Here is a 22,204-nt window from a genome sequence, read left to right on the forward strand (position 1 = left end):
CCAACCAGGATGCACGAAAAACCAGGACACACGTCCCCTGTGGCTGGGCTCCCATGTGAGTCACATGACCCATGCAAGATCATGGCCCCAAAAGACATACTTTTGGGTGGCTGGGCTCTCTCACGAGAGCACAGCACCCAAAACCCCACATTTTGGGCCGCCTCGTGAGATCGTAGCTCCAGAAGAAGCACCTTTTCAGGATGCGATCGCAGCACCCCAAATGGTCACTGTGCTCTCGTGTGAAGAAACAGGGTGACCTGATTTTACCAAGAAGAGTTGAGGCGTATGAGATGCACCAATTGTCTGATTTGGTATTAGGCATAGCTGCCAAGTTATCCCTTTTTTTAAGGGATTTTCCCTTATGCTGAATAGGCTTCCTCGTGAGAAAAGGGAAAACTTGGCAGCTATGTATTAGGCAACTTCCTATGTTCCTACAGTCCATGGACTTGTTCCAGCCAGCCAGAAACACCAAAGGAGGGTGGAGAACAAGGTTGATGATGAGGGCAAGTTCTGAGGTCCAGAGAGGGAGAGACCTGGAGACCTTGATCCACAGTTCCTCAGCCCCTGCAGTCAAGTATTCTCAGTCTCCATTGTAGCTCCATCCTCCCAGGTTGGCTGTTGGGCCCTCCTGGGCAGGAAGAGCTATACTGTAAACAGCTTCCTGTGTGGATGGGGACTCTTCCTGGGCAACAACAGTCGTCCTCCCTCTGGTGCGTTTCTGCTCTTTGGTGCTATTACTTGGCCCTGACTTCACTCTAGTAGCTGCCAATGGCTCAGCCCTAACACCCGGGGTGTGCTACGCACAAAAATCTACACTTGCTACGCTTGCTACAACTATCCTGATTTACTGGACAGAAATCTTCTTCTGCAATACGTGCTGCTGCTAAATCATCGTCCCAATTTTATTCACATTCTGCTTTTGTGGGTGCCTGCAGATGACCTACTTACTGAGCCTTCATCCTGATTTGCTTGCACAAGACTTACACGGGGGTTAGACTACGTCGGGTGTTTAATTGAGCATTTGTCCTTATTTGTTTGAGGGGCAGTTATACGACAATGGGGATTCATCTTGTGTCGCTCATGGGGTTGTTGATGACTCTTTATCCCATACTCTCCAGTGCGTTTTCCCCATCACTTTCCTAACTGCAAAAAGTCCATTGTGTTTTAGGTGGATTTGTTGCATTGGGGCAGCAGAGCACTTTAATTCACATTGTTTGAGCAAATAAAATTTCTGGTACGTTTGTGAATGCTTTCCAGCCCAAGGTGAACTGAATGACTGGAGAATCCTTCTTTAAATTTCTTAGCTACGGATTGCTGGAGTTTCCATCCTCAGGATTTCAATTCTCTTCTTCTCCCTTGATTTTATAGGGATGGAATCTAGTTTTGGGGTGGACTTCCCCCACCCCCCCAAAAATTTCCCCCATACGCATGCATACTAAGGGACCAGGTAGCCATTTAACACATTCCAGCTGGGGAGATTCTCTTTGAACTGCTAAAACCAGTAACATATTTTAGGACAATCCCAGTTTTCTGGCGTACATTATTGACCGAAATAACACTCTTTAATTTAAATCATATATCCAGATGTGCCATTGCTATTGGGGGTGGGGGGGTGATACAATTGAATGAAGGTGTCCCTGTTTTCCAGCTGTGAAATATTAGAGGGTATGTGAGTAATCACAACGGGACATGTCTGGTCAAGTCAGAAGGCTGACATTGATGTGGTGACATCAGAACCAGGGTTATTCCAAAGGGGCGTCTTTTTGTTGTTGCTGCTGTTGTTGGAAACCCGTGTTGCAAAATACAAGCCTGTTGTTAGAAGCCAACACATCTGGAAACTCCACCCATTTGGATCAGAGCTGGCTTGGCTAAAAAAGAGTTAAAGGCTTGCCTTCTTCTCATTACTTGCAGAATCTGCCTCAGAGATAACCTCAGGAGCCCAGGCATCCAGCACTGGGTTAATGTTTTTTTTTTTGTTTTCGAAAAGCTTTTGTCTGTTGTTTTGACAGTGACTTATGTGGAACTGTCTCCGCTACGGAGCTGGGGCAGCGAAGAGGGTGAGGCGGAATAATAGCCTCTTCATCTTTAAATTACATTTTCTCTACTTCAGAGCAGAGGGGCGGGGGGTGAGGGAGGAGAAGGCAGGGAGACGAGAGGCAGCCTCACATCCAGAAAATATAAATAAGCAATGGAAGGAGCGGATGGAGAGGCACCAGACATTTGTTTGTTTTAGGGATAATGTTAAGGATAACCAAGTACAGTATTGCATTAATTCGATTGATTGATTATTGATTGATCTGAACAATTTACATATCACTTAAGGAGGTTGACACTGAAGTGATCAGGCAGCGATATAAGGAGCCGTGCTTGTACCTTAAGGTACCCTGGACCCAAGTTGTTAGGGGCCCTGTAAATTAATACGCTTTGAACTTGGCCCAGTAACAGACAGGCATCCTATGCAAGCTCTTAAGCCCATAAGTTGCTGGAGCAGAGGTGCTTTGCCCCCACCAACAGTCTAGCTGCTGCATTTTACACCAGCTGGTGCTTCTGGACCTGGTCCAAGGGCATTAATAATATGAATAATCAAGTGCTTTAAAAAAAACCAAACTAGTCTACAAAGAGAACAGAACAAGGCCTTGTCTACAGGCTTATAATCTAGGGCACGAATGGGTAGATGTCAGACTTGTGGGGTATATTTGGGGGGAGGGTTGTCTATAACACCAAGGTCCATCAAGAAAACATTAGATCGGGGGGGGGGGCAAATACGCAGGAACAGAGTGCCTCTGAGCACATGCACAATCCAGGGATTTTTTCCCCATTACAGTCAAACCTCAGTTTCCAAACGGCTCCGTTTTCGAACGTTTCGGCTCCCGAACGCCAAAAACCCAGAAGTAAATGCTCTGGTTTTCGAATGCTTATCAGAAGCCGAACGTCTGGCGCAGCTTCCACTTGAGTGCAGGAAGCTCTTGCAACCAATCAGAAGCCGTGCCTCGGTTGTCGAACATTTCGGAAGTCGAATGAGCTTCTGGAACGGATTACGTTTGACAACTGAGGTTTGACTGTACCAGAACTGAGTGCTCGTCCCTTTTGCAAATAAATAAATAAATAAATTCCACTCTTGATTCCCCCCAGAACTTGCTTTATTTCAGCAGCCCGACTTAGAAGGAGATGAAAACCCCAAAAGGCATTTTGTTTTTGCCATTGTTAAATAAACGGAGAGTCTGCGACCTACCCAATCTGCAGGAATGGAAAAGGGAGCATTTAAGAGTTCATGTGGAATTACATTCCAAGCTGCGCTTTGATCTTGCTGTGATTCAGCCATTGTAGGCAGGGGCAGGCTGACTTCTTTGTTTGCATACCTGTGGTCCACCAGAGCACTGTAAATTTGCAAAATAGGAGTGTGTACTCAGGACCTCTTAATGGTTGAAGCACAAGTGCCTGGACCATTGCTGTCAAGTTTCCCCTTTTCTCGTGAGGAAGCCTATTCATCATAAGGGAATTTCCCTTAAAAAAGGGGGGAGAACTTGACAGCTATGGCCTGGACGGATCAGGCCAAGGCAAAGTTCATCTCGTCCAGCAAGAATTTCAACAGCTGGAAAACACGAAGTGGACAACTAGAAATTGGCTAGGGGTCCACCCGCCACCCAACCATGATCTCCCTTCTATCTAGGACTATTTCTAGAGTTTGCTGTAAGCAGAGGGTCCATAATCCTCATCATCATGCCTACATTTATACAGGTACTTACTGAGAAGATCCATAAAAAGCAACTGTACCAAAAGGAATTATGAAATATTTGCAAGAGTGCATTCGCCAAATTTTGTCCTTGCTCAGGGCTCCATATTACCAGTCTGTCCCCGATCCCAGAATCTCAAACAACAGTTTGGATGGCTTTAAAACAGAGGCAAATTCATGGAGGAGAGGGCTATCAAAGGCTTCTAGCCATGATGGCTATACTCTGTGAATTTTGGGGCTTGCAAATTTCAGCAGCAACGCTAAAATTTGGTGCCCCTTCCCCAAGCAGGCTCTTCTTATTCAGAGATGCCTTATTCAGAGTCAGGCCAATGGCCCATCTAGCTCAGCATTGCCTAGAGCAGCACTTCTCAAACTTCTTTTGCCCTGCAGACCACTTAAGAATTGCTGATAGCCTTGGTGGGCCATTTAATGAGTTTTCCTTCCTGTTGTGGAAACAGTTAAATTTGCTGTGCTAGCCGCTGCATGATTTGAAATTCTGTTTTTATTGCTTCTTTTATTTCTCATGTTGTGTTGCAAGAAATAAAAGAAGCAATAGAACGCCATGAAAAATCAATGTGAATATTTAACGTGGACATTAGAACTTAAGATGAGAGTTTGCTGCATCAGTTACATCATGGGAAGCCTCGTAAGAAGCTGCTGCTAGAGAGAAACTGTGAGCAATTTCCGGGGAAGGGTGTTTCTAGGACTAAGGTAAAATTGTGGCGCTTCCTGGTTATTTTTGCTATCACATGCTGCATATTGTTTAAGTAATCTTATACAGTCATACCTCATGTTGAGTTTTTCCAGGTTACAAACGCGGAGGACCCCGAAGTGTTTATTTCCGGGTTTCGCCATGCGCAGAAGCGTTTTGCGCGCTTCGCGCATGCGCAAAAGTACGACTTGTGGTGCAGACTTTTCAGGGTGCAAACGGCACCCTGGAATGGATCGGGTCCGCAACCTGAGGTACCACTGTCTTTATAACATTGAAAAGTGAGGTTTGTGTTATTACATTTCCTATTGTTTTGCTATGTTGTTATGAAATTGTTACTATATTATTGCCTTGCTGTGTGATTATGAAATTGTGATGTGTAAACAACCCCAGCTCCCCAGCCTTTCTGAAGCCCTGCCAGGCCACTCTGTGGATGTCAGGTCTGTTTGACATGAAAACTCTCTCGCTCCTGTGGCTAGTCAGGCAGGTTGGAAACAGAAAGTCCCAATCTGTGCCTTTCATACGTTGTGGGTCAACTCGTCCTCCCAGCACGGCCTCCCGCAAGGAGGAACAGTAACCATGATTTCCAACAGTTGCAGAAAATTCCTCCTTGTAACTGAAGCAACAAATGCAGCAGTTGCTTAAGAGTGTTCTCACAGCTGCAGTCAATTATCGGCAAGAACTTTAAATATCTCGTGGTTTGTGCTTTTGGGATTACTCATGCCGACTTCCTAAAGTGGTGAAGGAGGCCTTTTGTTGAAGTTTTCCTCCGTACTGACATTTACAAATAGCTCTGGCAAAAGTGCCTCTCTTTTTCCGCGCCCGCCCCCCCTCCCTTTCTGTTTTGCCATTGGCATCGTTGCAGTGGTTACAAAAAAATAAAATAAAATAAATCTGGCTTCTTGTTTTGACAGAGCAAGAAAGGGCTTATGTTTAGGGTTGCCATCTCATGACCCAGCCACCGTTCATGTGCTCATCGATACTGACGCTCATCATTGCTGGTGAGAAAGCCTCTGATGCTGATTGGCTGAGCTGCCCTTATGTCACAGAGTGACTAGGGCTAGCCCCAGCTGCCATTGGCCGAACTGCTTCAATGCTGTGAAGGGAAGGGCCAAAGGTCAATGAGAGGGGTCGAGAAGGGAAATGGAGAGAGAACAGGCAGAGTGGAGAGATACCGGTAGATCCCTTGGCCTGGAGGTGGAGAGTTGCATCATTATTTAAAGATAATGACCCTGGCCAGCACCTTTTTAATCTCCTGCCCTCGGACAGGAGATATAGAAGCATGATAAGCCGCACCAACAGGTTAAAGAACAGTTTCTACCCAAGGGCCGTGAGGCTGCTGAATGGAAAACAGCAACATTGCAGCTGGCGTTTGGGGTTGGTGGCCTTACAACAGCACACAGGGTGTAAGAAGGACTGAGAGATTGTTGGGGGGGAGGGGGCTCGTTTAATCTCACTGTAAACAAGTGGTACATTGACAATAAAGTATTTCTATTGTAATCTCTTCGGGGAAGGGGTTTATCATCTTGAACTCCATAAGCCCTTGTAATAGCACTACGGTATATAAGTGAAGGGGACCCAGGTGCCGCTGTGGGTCAAACCACTGAGCCTAGGGCTTGCTGATCAGAAGGTCGCCGGTTCGAATCCCCGTGACGGGGTGAGCTCCCGTTGCTCGGTCCCAGCTCCTGCCAACCTAGCAGTTCGAAAGCAGGTCAAAATGCAAGTAGATAAATAGGAACCGCTACAGCGGGAAGGTAAACGGCGTTTCCGTGTGCTGCTCTGGTTTGCCAGAAGCGGCTTTGTCATGCTGGCCACATGACCTGGAAGCTGTACACTGGCTCCCTCGGCCAATAATGCGAGATGAGCGCGCAACCCCAGAGTCGGTCACGACTGGACCTAATGGTCAGGGGTTCCTTTACCTTTATATAAGTGAAAGCCAGCAGGCTTGCCATCCAAACCCATTTCAAAATGGCTCGTCAACTAGCACTAAGGCTGTGTTCAACAGGGAGTCCTACAGAGGTCATTTAGGGTGGTGCCCATTCCTCCTGAGCAAAATTTGTGGCTTCTTCCCATACAAAGATCCAACCGCAGCACAGGGAAGTAGAACCTCCATTGAACAGTCTAAGTAGAACTTGATCTTTGACCCAGCCAATGGAGGATGGTCCCCTAGAGTGCAAAAGGCATTGTCCCACAAGCCTCAACCTGCCCTCACCTCCCTGCCTTCTTCCAGGGAGTGGCTTTGCCTGCCAGCCTCCTCCTCCTCCTCCCCCTCCTCCTCTTCCTCCTCCATCATCGACTGAACATTGCTTTCTGCTGGAACTTAGAAGGAAGCAGAGGGCTTCTAAACTGCCGTCAAGGAATCAGTCCAACTCTACAAACCTAAGGTTAGGAAACAGCCCAAGGACAATTATCGCAGGAAGCTCAACAGTAAGGGGGACACAGGGGGGAAAGGAGCCAGAAACATGTTGTTTCTATCAGCTAGAAGGCTCAACAGGGAGACCTTACATACTAGTTCACACCCTAACGCAGCCACCGGTAATAAAGGAGTTCCAGGGACCTCTTTACTCATGAGCAGACCCCATACTCACAAGCCACACAATCACTCTGGGTCTGCAGATGCATGCTGTCACTGCTCTTTGGCCTGGAGCTTTTGATGCCGGTTTGGGTGGCTGCTGCTCCTCATCTGCCACGGACAGCGAACTTTGGGCTGCCTTTCGTGCTGCATGAACCAGATCTTACCTCAGAAGCTGCCAGGTCAGAGCCATTGGTCCATCTAGCTCAGTACTGTCTACCCTGGCTGGCAGTAGCACTCCAGGGTTTCAGACAGGAGACCCTGACGTTTGCCTACCTGGGTTTGAACCTGAGACCTTCTGCCACTGAGCCAGCCAATCAGCACTCTGCACAGCCATGTTCCTTCTGCAGATTGGAAGAACCTGCTTCACCCAAGCAGAATGCAAGGCGGTGGTTTGCACATCTGTCCGGAAAAGGGCAAGAAGGGATTCCTGGTGTTCTCGCACTCTCAATCTACATGCAAGTTCAAAGCCTTCAGTTGTCAGTGCTCCTAATTTGCCTTGGCTGAGCCTTGAATTTAAAAACCAGAAGCACCCAGCGAGAGCCTTGCAGTGTCAGAATTTCCTCCCCTGCTCCTCGATCGAGCTGCTGAGTTTGGCCAAAAGCACCCCTTTCTGCAAGTGAATTAAATCTTGATTTGAAGAATGCAAACCACGGCAAAGTCAGAGCCTCCTTGGGTGGGCTCTTTCCGTTGATTAATTACTCACACAGGGACGCAAGCTTTCCTTTCTTTCTTATTTGAATTTGACCTGTTGCATTCACTTCCTTTGCTAGGAGAGATGAGAAAGACGCAAACTGTCCTATAGTGGTGATATTTAAGCACCCAGATCCAAACAACCGCACAGATTCCACTGAATGTGTTTTGCCCTGTGCATCTAACAGAATTTGCCGCTAACCAAGACATTTTTCATTGTGCATTCAATATTATTTTTGCCTATCATGGTTATCAGGGCAGTAATATGTGATCCTGTTTTCAGTACAGATAGCACCTGCAAAAGTTTTGGGGCAGAAAGATTGCGTCGTTTCCAAGCAGGGCTTGTCCCATTACTTCCTGCCAAAATACTGTAATTCTTTCTCATACCACAAATGTTCCGGTTTATTTTCTGTCCTGCCTTTGTTGCCTCCCCAGATGGCAATAATGGAATAACACCAGGGGAAGCACTGCCAGTGTGCTGTGGTGGTTAGAGTCTCAGGCTAGGATCGAGGAGACCAGAGCTCAAATCCCTGAAGCTCACTGGCTGTCACAGAGTGTGCTGGTTAGTAGTCACTCAGTTCATAAAGACTTGGCTGAGTGTCAGACCTAATTAGCACAGAAGCTCATTCTCAGTAGTCTTGCTCCATGAAATCAGTTGCCAAGACTGGAAGTTCCTTCCTCCTCAGAGCGAAGTCCCCAAGCAATCAGAGACTGTGTTTGTGTGCAGTCTGTAACTGCTCTGCCCATTTCAGCCCTCTTCTGATTCTGGGAGACTAGGGGGGGAGGGAGCTTGTCTCACCAGGAGGGGGGGATTTCTGTGCTTCTTTACCAGCCCAGCTCATCTCTGCCTCCTGGCCTCCCTCCTCCCCTGCTTCAGCTTCCACCTCTGATTTTGGACTTTCTGCCACTGATTCTCCCTGCTCCCTAAGCCCTGTTACCCCTTCTGCTTCCAATGCCTCCTCCCCCCCAGTCTTCTCCCTCTGACCACTCTTCATTGTCCCACCACCACTCCTTGGGTGTTCCCCAGCTGGTTTCTCCCACCATTCCTCTTTGTCCAACCAGTCCATGACACTGGGTGACCTTGGGCCATTCACTGTCTCTCAGCCTAGCCTACCTCACAGGGTTGTTGTGAGGATAAAACGGGGGAGAGCGAGAACCATGGATATGGCACCTTGAGCTCCTCGGAGAGAAATGATGGGATGCAAAAAAATGCAATGAAGAAATGATAACAAAGCCCAATGACGTGCGCACGGTCCAGCATAAATCCACTACAAAGGCATCAATTGCATATTGCAGAATGCAACCGCCCCAAAACACCCCACCCTTCTGAAGGGGCCTGAAGGCGATGCGCTTCTTACTAGCTGCACTGAATATGCTACAGTGACTTCCGTCCTGTTCCCATTCCATCTGCAGTTGTGATCCAAAAGCCCTTGCAGCTCTCCCTTCCCAGGGCCTCTGGCTAACACTCACTGCTTATAAATCCTGAAATGTTAAAAATGTGCAGCCAATCAATCATTTTCGGAATTCCAGTCCACCGAGAGAGAAGACTGAGAGCAACCAAAGCAATGCAGCCACCCGTCACTTTTACCACGAGGAACAAGTCCCCAATTATGCAAAGGTCACTGCCTACAGATGGAAATGGAGGAGGTTTTTTTTATTTTTCCTCCCCTTTATCATATCTGCATTTTAATTTTATTTTTGGCTGGCCTCCCTGTGTGTTCTCCTACTCAAAATACAGAATGTGTATATGTAATGGTGAGATTTGCCTAATGAAGAACAGTTGATGGAACTGGGTATGCTCAGCATAGGAGCCAACTTCTGGGGGTCGAGTTCCCTTCACCGCTACCCCCCCCCCAATAAATAATATTTGTGGGGGCTGCCCCCTCCAATTGATGGGCATTGCAACTCAAGTGGCATGTGTGCACCGCATCATGTGATCGATTATGCAGGGTGGGACTTACTTGGGCCCCCAGATATTTTATTCAAGTTGGCATCCCTGATGTTTAGTCTGGAAAAGAGGAGATTCAGAGATGATATGAGTTTAAGTCCTACCCTCCAGAGCAGGAGAAAACAAGCTTGCTCCCTCTTCCATGTGGCAGCCCTTGAGATATTTCAAGATGGCTCTCATATCGGCTCTCATATCTCCTCTCAGTCTCCTCTTTTCCAGGCTAAACATACCCAGCTCCTTCAAGTGTTCTTCATATGGCTTGGTTTCCAGACCCTTGATCATCTTGGTTGCCCTCTTTTGCACATGGTCCAGCTTGTCAACATCCTTCTTCAATTGTGGCACCCAGAACTGGACACAGTATTCTAGGTGTGGCCAGACCAAGGCAGAATAGAGTGGGACTATTACTTCCCTTGATCTGGATAATATACTTCTGTTGATGCTGCCTAGATGAGCATTAGCCTTTTTTGCTGCTGGATCACACTGTGGACTCATGTTGACCCCTAGATCCTTTTTACATGTACTGCTAGTAAACCAAGTGTCCGCCGGCTTATATTTGTGCATCTGGTTCTTCCTGCGTAAGTGCAGGAAGAAGAAGAAGAAGAAGAAGAAGAAGAAGAAGAAGAAGAAGAAGAAGAAGAAGAAGAAGAAGAAGAAGAAGAAGAAGAGTTTAGATTTGATATCCCCCTTTATCACTACCCTAAGGAGTCTCAAAGCGGCTAACATTCTCCTTTCCCTTCCTCCCCCACAACAAACACTCTGCGAGGTGGGTGGGGCTGAGAGACTTCAAAGAAGTGTGACTAGCCCAAGGTCACCCAGCAGCTGCATGTGGAGGAGCGGAGACAGAACCCGGTTCCCCAGATTACAGTCTACCGCTCTTAACCACTAACACTGGAAGATGTGGGGACATGAATTGTTCCATGTCTACCAAAGGGTTGACTCGAGCCTGCCACTTTAGGCAGGCGTCCTGAGTTCTGTGCAACATGCTGCCCTGCCCACAAAGTCTGCAGCATCTCCAGCCCGCGCCTGAACCATATTCCTTTGCGGCTTTATCTGCAGCATCAGATAAGCACACCTGCCGGATCCAATAAGCGTCGCCACTTCCTAGCAGCAGCAGCCACCGGTCTCCAGCCTGCTTGCTCCCCCATTGTTTGTGCTGATGGACGGATCAATAGGCACTCGGTGGTGCCAAAGGGGGTCGGTTGCCTCTTGGGCTCCCCCCGCCCCTATGCCCTTCGCCCACAGAGTATGGCTGGCACCGTCAGGCTGCAGAGACAAAGCCTCTCCTTTTCCCTCTCTCTCCTCCTGCTTCTTGAAATGCGCCACTGTTAACAAGGAACACTTTGAGCACAGAGGTGGGAAGCACAAAAGCGATGGCTGTGCTGGACTCAGAGACGATGAACCCAGATTTGTTCCAGCCTTGCCACTCCATTTCCTTGCCCCGCACGAACCGTTTCTAGCTTGGTTGCCTTTTAGCACTAGCTGGGATCGTCTTTTTAATAATAATAATAATAATAATAATAATAATAATAATAATAATAATAATACCAACATTATTTGTCTAACACCCCAATCTATGAGTGATGGGAGACTCCGGGCGTTCCAAGTCCTTCTCCAGGGTCTGGGTCATCTTGGAATGAAGATCAGCAGAGACTGTGGGGTCTTTTGGATATACCAGGGGCAGACTTTGGCCTTTCAAATTTCAGCAGTGCCTTGTGCGAGGCCAAAATTCAGGAGTGGTGGGAGGCACCATTCGGGGAACCCCCAGGGCACAGGCGCCGGGATGCCTCCAAGATTGAAGGGGCCCAGCACGCACATGTGATATAAAATTCCGAGCACAATTCAAAGTGTTGGTGCTGACCTTTAAAGCCCTAAACGGCCTCGGTCCAGTATACCTGAAGGAGCGTCTCCACCCCCATCGTTCTGCCCGGACACTGAGGTCCAGCGCCGAGGGCCTTCTGGTGGTTCCCTCATTGCGAGAAGCCAAGCTACAGGGAACCAGGCAGAGGGCCTTCTCGGTAGTGGCACCCGCCCTGTGGAACACCCTCCCATCAAAGGTCAGAGAGATAAACAACTACTTGACATTTAGAAAATACCTAAAGGCAGCCTTGTTTAGGGAAGTTTTTAATCTGTGATATTTGATACAGGGCCGTCTCAAGCATGTCGGGCACCCTGGTGCCGTGGTGCGTAGATCGCTCCGGCGCCCCCTCCCTAGTGGGCGGGCGCAGCGCGCAGTACAGCACCCCCCTGCCGGCCCGGCACCCTGGCGCCCCGCGCCACCCAGCCTACCCCTAGAGCCGGCCCTGATTTGATGCATTTTAATGTTTGTTGGAAGCCGCCCAGAGTGGCAGGGGAAGCCCAGCCAGATGGGCGGGGTATAAATAATAAATTATTATTATTATTATTATTATTATTATTATTATTATTATTATTAAACATGTGGTGTGTGATATCACACGTGTTTCCCAGTGCAACCTTCTGCTAGCTGTGGGTAGGCCCAGTGGAGCCCGTTGCAGGCCAAGAAATATTGAAGGGGCCTGGCCCCCTCTTTGAAAAATGTTTGGGGATCTTCGGAACCCCCAGAGGAAGAAGGCTCAGAGCCAGGGGACTAGGGGTGGGAGACTGAGAATGGGCCAGAGGCAGAAAACTGGCAGGAAAGGCTGGGTGGGTGGGTGGGCCCGGCCTCCTGCCTCAGGGCTTCGCCCCCAAATTTTATTATATGACTACAGACCAGGCCTGCGCCACCATCTTGGAAGAGGCAGGCAAAGTCCTCCAGTGATAGGTCTGTGGCTTGCGCAGGGAAAACCAGCACACAGAACAGAAGGAAAACCCCAACGAACTCTATCTTCACATTTCATCCTGAAACCAGGAGGGCGGCAGTGAAAATAAATGGCTCTAACCCCCCCACCCCACCCCGGTGTGTGGGGGTTTAGTTTAATTCACCCCATGAATCTGTTTTCTCTTGCCCTGTCGGTCAAAGCCCATTTGGTTCCACTTGACATCCGAGCGACTGCGAGGCAGCCAGGCATGATGGCCCAGAGAAGAAAGATTACTTGGCGCAACCTCCAGGGAGACCTCCTGGCCTGCTGTCCAGGGCTAATAGCAGCCGTCGCAGCCCAGCCTAAACTCCAGCTAACTGCTCTTGGAACAGTTGTGATTTATCTATGGGCAGCAGCAGTGCTAATTGGCGGGGGGGGGACGTGCCAAAACTCCCTGCCTCAGTCGCCAACTGGGAAGCCGTTGCCGCTGCCATCTTGGAACCAAAATCGTGTGATGAGATGCCAGACTACACCATCCTTGTAAGGAGCTGTGCCTCTTATTCAGAGGGAGAACTATGTGTTCCACCTCGAGCTTCTTGGAGAAAAAGGTGGGGGATATAAGTTGTTTATATACCAGTCTTCTTTTCTGGCGATCCCTCATAGTCGAGTAAGATTGTCTTCCATAAACATGGTTTTAACAATGGGTCCATAAGTAACTGTGGAGTCCAATTCTGGATCCACACATCCTTCCACAGTGGGGACATTGGTTTCCAGGCAGGAGTTGATCACGGTGTGGATTTGCCAAGCGTGAGATCGAGTGTCTTCAACGCCCATGACACCTGTGGTAGAGGCTGTTTTCCAACTGGAGTGCTTTTAAAAATATATATATATACCAATAGCCACACCTTGAACTTGGCCCCGTAGGAAATCAGCAGCCTTTGCAGACCTCTGAGCAAAGGTGTTACCTGCTGACAAGCAGTATGATTAAGCAGCTGTGGGTTAAACCACAGAGCCTAGGGCTTGCCGATCAGAAGGTCGGTGGTTCGAATCCTCGTGACGGGGTGAGCTTCCATTGCTCGGACCCTGCTCCTGCCAACCTAGCAGTTCGAAAGCACGTCAAAGTGCAAGTAGATAAATAGGTACCGCTACAGCGGGAAGGTAAATGGCGTTTCCATGTGCTGCTCTGGTTCGGCAGAAGCGGCTATGTCATGCTGGCCGCATGACCTGGAAGCTGTACGCCGGCTCCCTTGGCCAATAATGTGAGATGAGCGCCGCAATCCCAGAGTCAGTCATGACTGGACCTAATGGTCAGGGGTCCCTTTACCTTTACCTTTAAACCTTGTTAAAGGAATGAATGAATAAAGAAATAAAATCTGCACAGGAGTTCTCGGTTGTGGGGGGATTCCAACCACGTTCAACTGAATGTGGTTAAAGTCCTCCTTTGGACCTTCCTAGCCAGAAGGCAAAGACCAGGAGATGCAGGGAGTCACAGACCCAGGCAGCCCCCTACACAATTCACCTGACCCCCAAAGATGGATTTTATTTCCTAAAATGTTTTTGTTGTTTCTTTTTTTTTGCCACAAGTAGATTTAAGGCCAAGGCACTCCTGGCTGCCAAGGAAACTCTAGCGGAACCCTGTCATGAACTATTAATAGGGAGCTCCGCGCTGCTGCTTCCCAGCAAACCACCAAAGCCACAAAGTTGTGTTTAATTTGCTACCGGAGGGGAGAAGGAAGCATCGCTGCTCCATTATTGCCGAGGTGAGATTTCTGCACCAGGTTCTGGAAACCAGCCATTGCTCAGCTCCAGGAGGAGGGAAGGGGGGGGGATATCAAGTTCTCTGCAGCAGAGAACTCTTTGGCATTGCTAAAGACAGCTGAAGATAGCAAAGAAGGATTTGAAATGAAGGTGTGGGCACACACACCCTGCAGAAATGACATTGTGTCAAGCTCATGTTATCACTTCCCAGTGCAAGTTCCTGTCACTTTCCTTACCGCAAAAAGTTCAGGGTTTCTTGGAAGAGAGCATGGACTCCGCTTGAATTGCGCATCCTGAATTTTCAAGTGTGCAATTGAATTCCGCCTGAAAAGAGCAAGAAAAGTGTTTTTCCGACTTTCTCCATATTCTGCAAGCGTTTCATAGATCAGTCAGTAGAGTGTCAGACTCTTAATCTCATGGTCGATGTTGGGCAAAAGATTCATGCATTGCAAGAGGCTCTTGTGGTCCCTTCCAGCTCTCCATTCTATTCTATTTCCTAATTACTTCTTCCTGGCAACTTGGTGTCCCTTTTCTGCCTTTGCAGGAGAATTTGAGGTGCTTTCTTTTAAAAAATGAGAGTTTTGTCATGAATTAAAGTGAAGAAAAGCATTATTGTTATTATTATTATTATTATTATTATTATTATTATTAAATAATAATGTTCAACATCAAAAAAACTAAGATCATGGCCACTGGTCCCATCACCTCCTGGCAAATAGAAGGGGAAGAAATGGAGGCAGTGAGAGATTTTACTTTCTTGGGTTCCATGATCACTGCAGATGGTGACAGCAGTCACGAAATTAAAAGACGCCTGCTTCTTGGGAGAAAAGCAATGACAAACCTAGACAGCATCTTAAAAAGCAGAGACATCACCTTGCCAACAAATGTCCGTATAGTTAAAGCTATGGTTTTCCCAGTAGTGATGTATGGAAGTGAGAGCTGGACCATAAAGAAGGCTGATCGCCGAAGAATTGATGCTTTTGAATTATGGTGCTGGAGGAGACTCTTGAGAGTCCCATGGACTGCAAGAAGATCAAACCTATCCATTCGGAAGGAAATCAGCCCTGAGTGCTCACTGGAAGGACAGATCGTGAAGCTGAGGCTCCAATACTTTGGCTCCCTGGAAAAGACCCTGATGTTGGGAAAGATGGAGGGCACAAGGAGAAGGGGACGACAGAGGACGAGATGGTTGGACAGTGGTCTCAAAGCTACCAACATGAGTTTGACCAAACTGCGGGAGGCAGTGCAAGACAGGAGTGCCTGGTGTGCTCTGGTCCATGGGGTCACAAAGAGTCGGACACGACTAAACAACTAACCAACAACATTATTAAAATTGTATACTGCCCTATAAATCGGGATTTCACAACACAACACAAAAACAGAATATACATAATAATAACAAAAACAAGAACAACCCAATAATCCCCCCTCCCCAACACATTTTAAAAGGGAATAGGATATCAATCAGCCAAAGGCCTGCTTAGAGGTATGTAAAAATACATAAAGAAAACAAAAGAAAGCAGAGGAAAATGCCAGCATTGATATGACAATAAAATGTAATTAAGGTTACAAAACTATGTAGTATATATGTAAATAGATGAGCTTCTCATTTCCCTCTAGTATACATCAGTTCACATGTCACTATTGTTTCAGGAAATACATTCCAAATATCATTAAATTCGTCCATGCACAATCTTTGTCTGAAAGATGCCTAATATCCTAATATTCTGTTGGAAGCCGCCCAGAGTGGCTGGGGAAACCCAGCCAGATGGGCGTGGTATAAATTTATTATTATTATTATTATTATTATTATTATTATTATTATTATTATTATTATTTGAGACCTTGCTCAACCACCTCCCCCACCCATTCTTCCTACAGTTAAAATCTCTGAGCTGAAGGGGGTGGATGCAACTTGCATCCAGGGTGAAGAACGTAAGAGAAGAACGCTGCTGAGACCCCACCCTGTTCCCACAGAGGCCACCTAGATGCCTCCAAGGAGGGCAATAAGGCCACATACTTCTCCCACTGTTAGCCCCCGGCATTCAGTGGTCTACTGCCTCTCAGTCTGGAGGCTGTGACAAACAGCCATGGGTAGATTTGTCTCATTCAGCCTTCCTCAAACTTGGATTCCCCCAATGTTGTTGGACTGCAATTCCCATCATCCCTAGCTACCACGACCAGTGGTCAGGGGTGATGGGAGTTGTAGTCCAACATGGGCGTACTCAGGAACAAATCTAGGGGGGGGGGCAAGCCATGGTCATCCAGGTTGTGACATTTCAGCACGGAAAAGGCGAATGAAACAAAATTTTTATTATATATAATTATAGCAGTGTTTTATTACGGTAGTTATATGGTAGTTATTACAATTATTTGCTTGAATTTTTAAAATTTTCTATTCTAATTACATGTCTTATACTAGTATCATTTTTCTTGGGTTTGAAGAAGATATTGAGGTTTGTTTGGTGCAGCCTTTTTACGTACCTGGACTAAACAAACCGGCAGTTGTGTGGTTATAGTAATGCATATACAGTCCTGCCACCATGTGCACTGGTTAAAGCAGACTACTGTGCTACACAAACTCTTCACCGGGAACAAAACTGAATTCAATAACCCAGTGTTTCTCAACCACTGTTCCGCGGCACACTAGTGTGCCGCGAGACGCTGGCTGGTGTGCCGCGACGTGCGGCGACAAGAAGGGCGCTTTGCATTGTCACGTGCCTGGCGGCCGCCAATAAACAACACTGACCCGCCCGAAATCAATATTTCTCCTCCTCTTTCCCAAAGCTCAGTGCAAACGAGCCTGGCGGCCGCCAATAATCAACACTGACCCGCTGGAAAGCAATATTTGGCAAGTGTTTCTTACAGTCATAATTATAATATAGGGCGGCACAGAGTTAAATTTTTTAACTTTTTTAATGGTGGTGTGCCTCGCCTCGTGATTTTTTTCATGGAACAAGTGTGCCGTGGCCCAAAAAAGGTTGAGAAACACTGCAATAACCACATCTTTTAAAGATGTAGGAAAATTAAGGAGTACTCTCACCGGAAGAGAGTATGGTAGGGTGCCCCTCTTTCCCTCAGAAAATGTTGAAGATTATGGTGTTAAGCGACCCCCAAGCTACATCTCCTCCTGGTGCTCATCTAGTCCCACCCCCTGTAATGCAAGAACATGCACCTACCCCATATGGTGATTGGCATAGCTGCCAAGTTTTCCCTTTTCTCGCGAGGAAGCCTATTCAGCATAATGGAAAATCCCTTTAAAAAAGGGATAACTTGGCAGCTATGGTGATTGGGCCTGCAAAAATTTGGCTTTATCAGCACTACTATCCTGCCAACTAATAATATGCAGCTTGCCCAAACGGGGATTGAACCTGCATCATAGGGGTTATCAGCACTATTATCCTGTCAACCCAGGAATAGTACCTCAAAGTTTTGATGGGACCCTGGGGGTCATCTAGTCCAACCCCCTGTACCACAATAATATGCAGCTTTCTCATATGGTGAAAGAGCAATTGCCAAAACAAATCTGATAAAAGGGGCCCGAGGCTATGCACAAAGAAGGGGTAGGGTAGGGTAGGATTAGGGTAATTTAGCTGCTGGCTACAAACTTCCAAGCCCTTAAGCAGCAGTTCAGCCCAACACAGGACTGCACGGCGATCAGGGAAACAATGTAACTAGGATTAGAGTGATTTAGCTGCTGGCTAGAAAGGGACTTAGAGGGAACCTTTACGATGCAAAAACCAACAGAGGTGACCCAGCAATCCTTCCCTGTCCCAGGGAATGGTCCACACTGAGGATGAACACTGCAACTCCGCTCTCCGCTGCCGGCTGGTTTTTTTTTTTTTTTTTTTTGCTGCGTGGGAGCTTCCCCCCCTTTTTTTGCTTCTCTAGGGAGGGGCAGCTGCACCCCCCTGCCCCATGCTGGGTACACCCATGAGTCCAACAACATCCAGGAACCCAAGTTTGAGGAAGGCTGGTCTGATCCTTTATTTATTTGACATTTATGCCATATAATCAATACAAAGCGTGGCATGAAGATCTAAACAGCAGGCTGAATCCGAAGTAGCAGGCCGTGACTTGTTCCATCAGCGTAAGGATGCTTACGCGACAGAACTTTCCCACCCTCTTCTCTCCCCCACATTTCCCCGAAATCTGTTGTAAGGGTTCTCCCAGCCTTCTGGAGCAGATTGGGGGAGGGCGTTGGCACATGCCAGGGGAGAATAGGAAGGAGTTCAGTAGCACAAGTGGAAATCCTTACACTGATTGGACGTGTTTGCTGGATACCACCCAGCAGAAGGAGGGGGAGAAACTTTTCAAAGTTCACAAAATACAAAGATATGCATTTGCAATACAGTTACTTAATTTGTTGTTGTTGTTTAGTCATTTAGTCGTGTCCGACTCTTCATGACCCCCATGGACCAGAGCACGCCAGGCACTCCTGTCTTGCACTGCCTCCCGCAGTTTGGTCAAACTCATGTTCATAGCTTCGAGAACACTGTCCAACCATCTTGTCCTCTGTCGTCCCCTTCTCCTAGTGCCCTCAATCTTTCCCAACATCAGGGTCTTTTCCAGGGAGTCTTCTCTTCTCATTGATCCCCCTTCATGGATCAATGCCTTGTCGTGGCGAAGGGGCTTGAATAACTCAGAGCAGCTATGAGCTATGCCATGCAAGGCCACCCAAGATGGACAGGTCATAGTGGAGAGTTTTGACTAAACATGGAGAAGGAACTGGCAAGCCACTCCAGTATCCCTGCCAAGAAAACTCCATGGACAAAGACAAGACAACAGGCATATATTTAAAAAGTTACTTAATATAAGGTAGGTAATCTAGCTAGTGACTAGCTCCTGATTCTTCTTTTAAAAAACTCACACTATTGTTTACCCAAAACAGTTAACATTATTTAACTTCATGGGTACATGTTATAATTCCCCATCCTGGGACTCCCAGCTCTCTTTTTACAGATTGCATTACCAGATTCTTCTTCGCTCCTTATTTAAACATGGCTGTTAATTTAGCAACATTTAGACGTTTTGACTTCCTTGTGAGTTCTATTTTACTAGGTTTTCGGTTATTTCCCCATGACTTAGCACCTAATATTCCAGCCTGCCTCGCAATATATAACACTTGGTTTGAATGGCATCATCCTGCATGACCTCCCGCGTAGTTTAGCGAGCGCAGAAGAAGGTCCGGTAGAATCGGGTGTCCAAAGATTTCATTCACACAGGAATAACCACCTGCCCAAAGACTTTCACTTTATTGCATCTCCAGCAACGGTGAGAAATGTCACCTTCATGATCTGCTCCACGGTGCCAACACTTACCGCCACCTCTTCTTCCAACTTCAAAAGACTTCTAAAGAGTCCATTGACACTGGTGTGTCATTTTAGAACAGTTTTCTTTATAACTGCTCGAAACCAGAAACATAGAACCTCTGTTAAATAAAAAACTCCAAACTTGTGCCGGTATATTGCAGTATTCTTCACCATCCCCTATCACATATTGCCTTGCATTTTTTTTTATTTTTACATCAGATAAAATTTTACATAACCTTGAGAACATTTTTGGCTTGTTCTCTGTTAACAGTTTCCCAAATTCAACTTGTTCTCTGTGTATCGTTTGCCTTTGGCCTAATCTATTTAAACAGGCTTTTTATTTGTATAACCTGGAGGGGAGTGGGTGGGAAGGAATCGCATTGAACTTTCTGCATTGCTTTTTCATAGGCCTGAACTTGTGCCCAATCTTGCTAAAGCTCCACTCATTTCTTCTCCAGATCACAAATGTGCCCAATTTTCCTAGATTAAATTTTCCACTATACATTCCTGATGCGATTGGTAATATATGTGGAGCTATCTTAGACTTATAGATCTGTTGCGCATCCTTTTGGGTGAGGAGGTGGGTGGAAGGAGGGGGAGAGAAACCCCGTTGTGTTAGCAGAATTCCTTGTGTAGGCTTCGTTGTATTGCATCCCATAAATAGGTACCGCTCTGGCGGGGAAGGTAAACGGCGTTTCCGTGCGCTGCTCTGGTTTGCCAGAAGTGGCTTAGTCATGCTGGCCACATGACCCGGAAGCTGTCTGCGGACAACGCCGGCTTCCTTGGCTTATAGAGCGAGATGAGCGCCGCAACTCCAGAGTCGTCCGTGACTGGACCTAATGGTCAGTACTTTACCTTTACCTTTTAATCAATGAATCTGACCATTACAACGCTCAATATGCATTCAGATAAATTGGAGTTGTGGGGGGGAGAGAGACTTTCAAATAACAGAAGAAGAAGAGTTTGGATTTGATATCCCGCTTTATCACTACCCGAAGGAGTCTCAAAGCGGCTAACATTCTCCTTTCCCTTCCTCCCCCACAACAAACACTCTGTGAGGTGAGTGGGGCTGAGAGACTTCAGAGAAGTGTGACTAGCCCAAGGTCACCCAGCAGCTGCATGAGGAGGAGTGGAGACACGAACCCGGTTCCCCAGATTACGAGTCTACCACTCTTAACCACTACACCACACTGGCTTCTGAAGGCTTCTTTTAAAAATAGCGTGTTCTGGGGGAGACATTCACTTCCATATTGCTTTTAAAAGCAAACCTACCTAATTCACATATTCCAAAACAAAATGCAAACCAAAGCAAAGCCATCCTTTGAAATCTGCAGTTCTCCAATTTTTTCAGTGCAGTTCCCCAGCCAAGTGATGTGTAAAAGAAAAAAGAAAAAAACACCAGCTGGATAGAGTGTGCAGAAAATGCATACCCATATTGAAAATAGGATGCAACAATGTTGTACCTTTGGGGAAATTGCTTTGCAAAAATGTGTCTATTAGGCAAAATTGCATGAAAAAGTTTTTAGGAGAAATTTGCACTGGAATGCTGATGAATTTGCATGAAGACTTTTATATATATATAAAAAAGCGAACTGATGTGGAAATGTGAAGAGCGGGATTAAAGGCTGGAAAAAAGGAGAAACTATAGAAATACTGAAATTTACAGACCCGCTCATCCCTATGGACAACCTCTGGTTAAATGCTTGGAAAGTGTATTCTCTGATTGATCTGGGCAAAGCACCAATTGGAGATGTAGCAACGGGAGCCTCCTGCCTCCACTCCAGGCAAGCTGAAAATCCTCAAAGCTTTCCATTCCCTTCTAAATGGATAGCAAAGGTCATTCCCCCCTTGGTTTGATAAATGACACAGTCGCCACGGCATTTGTCTTCCACCTGCCAGCGGTGTGTTTCCGCTCAAGTTCCTGTTAATGAGTCGCCCCCTCCTACCCCATCAACAAACCGCTCTGGTTCCACGCAGAAAAGCTCGCTTGGTATCTCCCAGAGATGCTCCCTTGACCCGCACTCCAGAAAGAGAAAAGGCAAAGTGAGGTGCCTGCAGCAATGAGGGATGGGTGGATTACGAAGTGTGGGGTTTTGCAATCGCAAAGTGCACATCAATAAGGACAAGTTGCGTACCTTTTGTGTGCTTGAGAGAAATACATGTTTGCAGCACAACTCGAGGCACACTGGCCATAGCTGCCAAGTCTCCCGAGAGGGACTTTCTCCAGCAGTAGACAAAGCACAACCTTTTTCAGCGGTCCCTCTGTGCTGATAAAGCTCCTTTAACCCCGGAGCCCAGGATCTGACTTGCCCTCTGTCCATTCACCCTGGTGCCTTGCAGAGGTGGCATGGGGGTGGGGAGAGATCACAAGGGCATCTTTTGTCCTCGCCAACAGGGACAAGAATGGGTCATGTCTCAGCCCCGCACGACTCTCTTGCCCATGCCCTGGCATGTCACATCGCCGCCTGCTGTCTCCCACAACAAAACTCCATTAGCAAGGAAAGGGGAGAAGAAACCAAGAGGGGGTCCAACAGTCAAGAAGGTGGTTTCTGCATGTTCTGTAGAGGGAAGCAAGGGGCAGTTGGGGCTCATTCACTTGGGAAGGTGGCCCATCTAGGAGAAACCTCATATTTTATTCTTTTGCTAGTTACGCTGTTTCAAATGTGCCTTTTCTATTTGACTTTACTTAGTAATGCCTTCTTCTGAAATGTTTAAGATAATTT

Source organism: Zootoca vivipara, chromosome 1, assembly GCF_963506605.1.
Source record: "Zootoca vivipara chromosome 1, rZooViv1.1, whole genome shotgun sequence".
In the NCBI taxonomy this organism is placed as follows: domain Eukaryota; kingdom Metazoa; phylum Chordata; class Lepidosauria; order Squamata; family Lacertidae; genus Zootoca; species Zootoca vivipara.